Below are 2,789 nucleotides of genomic sequence, written 5' to 3'. Positions count from 1 at the left end.
TGGCTAGAAACTTGTGCAAAGTCATGTCATAACATCTGAATGCCAGCAAAAATATGTCTTAAGGAATAACCTTCTGTTAAATGGTAGTTGTAGTTCAAACCACCCCTTCTGCCCTAGCATTTTATAATTTTGTCCAGAGAGAACTATTCAATTTTAAGCCCCAACTTTTAGGACAGAGAATTATACACCAGTAATAAGCCACTGTAATTTTTACATAATTTTTGGAAATTTATTAAGACAACTTGTAGTTCAAACCCACCCTAAAAACATAAAGGAAAGAAAGGGAAAGAAAGGAAAGATAAACCTCGCCCCAATAAGTCCAACTTGAAATCTTGACAATTCTCACTAAGACTTTAAAAAGAATTCAGGGGAACACCAAAATGAACTTACCATTTAGTTTAACTGAGTGTGATCCAAATTACTAAGTATAACACCAAAAATCTTTAGTAGCAAGATTAAACTCTATCTGATTTAAGTGGATCATTCACCATCAAGTTTAATTGCTAAAACACATATCATATCGTGCATGTATCTTACTTATTGCATTCATTAGATTGTAATCTCGCTGACGGAGAGTACGTGCTCATCCCTGAGCAAGGAACTGTCCAAGAGGAGGACCAAGAGCAAGCTCCCGAGGCTGCTATCGAGGATCTCCCCGCAGCCCCAGCTGTTGAAGGCAAGCCCGGTTTTTATGCATAATCGTCTTATTATATGCTACTTTACTATACTTAATGTTTGTAGGATTGTAATGTGCACTTAAGTGTAGGAGTTGCTTGAAACCTCTAGTTGCATGAACTTAGGATACCTTTTTGAGATGGATACTAGTATGCTAGGTCGAGTAGCTGCTATGCTAATCAGGATCTCGGTAGAAGTCGAGTGATTTTTCTAGCACTCGCGCGAGGTCAGGAATTGATTGTATTCATATTAATAACAGGATCTATGTTAGTCTATGGACTTGGATCCAGGGAGGATGCCTTTTCCATGAGACGGGAAAAGAATTAAGGATTAATGTGTGGATACCTGAGTCAAGCGTTTGAACGTACTAAGCACATGTCGGGAAATATGGTAACCGGTAAACCTAGTACCTGAGTTAAGCCGGGCGCAGACTTTATCCCTCATGCGACCTGAGACTGGGTCTCCCATGCTAGCTATGGTGGGTACAAGTTCGGTCACTGCACGGCGGCAGCCGAGGTCAGTGAAGCATTGTATGGCAAGGCGGTGAGGCCTGGACGCGAACGGAGAATCGACGGGGACGGTTGACATGTGTGGGGTCGGAGTACCCTGACATGTCGTGTGTTTAGGTTTATCTTGCAAGGATAAAAGTCGATTCGAATCGTCTGCTTCTCGCAGCTAATGAGACTGCTTGACCCCTTGTACTACATTGAGTAAGAAGTGAAATGAGGTTACATGAGATAATTTGTTGATTGCACTAAATGCTTCTTATCATGTATGCTTAGAAAGAGCAAACTTAGTTAAGGATAATGATACTAGAATTTGAAAAGCTAAGAATTGATTTTAGAAACAGCTAGTGCTTTTTGGCAAACCAAACCCCTCTGCCAAACAGCTGCATGGTCTAGAGGTAGAGGAGTAGTTTCCTCACACCGGGTAAGTCTAGCTGAGTATTAGTATACTCAGCCTTGCTTGTGGCATAATTTTGCAGGTACGCTGCAGGATATGGTTGATGGTGTGACTTGGCCTACCACCCTGCCACCGGGTTGGACGGTCGAGTGGGATGCTGCTTCCATGGGAGAGGAGCAGGAGGAGTAGTGGGCTAGGCCTTGCCCATTTCCTCGCTATCGACGATATCGATTATCCGCTGCATCTTATTTTATGAACTCTTACCAGCAACTTGAAAAACTCCAATTTATGTAATAATTCAGTACTTTAATTTGAGGTTTCCTGTTTTATTGTATTTCTTCTGTGACTCACCTTCAAGTGAGTATGTGGTATTTGATCCTGGTTAAGTGGCTTTATCAGACTAGATCTGAGGGACTGACGAGTTATTCAGATTTAAGTGTGTTACGGCCCTTGAGGCGTGACTTAGGCACTTAAGTTGGAATAATTCGGGCGGTTCCGCCACAGAGGGCCACTTGGGAATATGAAGATTTCCTAGAAAAGCATTTCCCTAAGTTTCTATCTTCTTGTAACCTTTAAAGTTTGTGTACTTTATCGTAATGTTAGAAAATACCCATACACCCTCCCCTACCTTGTAAGAGAAAATATGAAATAAAGTTGTGCCTAATTTCCTTTTCCATTACTTACCCAGGAGCCTTAAATCTCAGGACGAGATTCTTTTATGGGGGGAGAGGATGTAACACCTCTGGTTTTACGAGAACTAAAACTTTGGCATGACATCATGTGCACTAACATTACATTGTGTATGATACACCTAGAATGTATCCACTAGGCTAAAATTTCAAGACAAAACATGGGATGTGAGGATTGCTTGAGTATATAGTCTAGTAAGGGGATTCTTAACCCTAGGTAGGAGTGAGTCTCTCCAAGGCCTAGAAGCATGTGACCTGGTGTTGTGAACACTAAGGAGTGATCTTACTAAAGAAATAATGACTTAGAGAAGTTAAGCACTTAATGTACCTTAGGATACTCAAAACCCTAATTTTGAAGCCCCAAAACCCTAATTAGTGCCCTATAAGGTGATTTCAAATTCTAAGTACTTTTTGCCAAAAGTGTATATATTAAAGTTTTAGAGCTTTGTGAGTTTAACACTTTTCCCATTTGGGGATTTTCAAGTGTTGTGAAGCAAATTGGAGAAAATGGCACAGGTTCAC

This window comes from Zea mays, chromosome 5 (genome assembly GCF_902167145.1).
Source record: "Zea mays cultivar B73 chromosome 5, Zm-B73-REFERENCE-NAM-5.0, whole genome shotgun sequence".
NCBI lineage: Eukaryota > Viridiplantae > Streptophyta > Magnoliopsida > Poales > Poaceae > Zea > Zea mays.
This window is presented reverse-complemented; position numbering follows the sequence as displayed.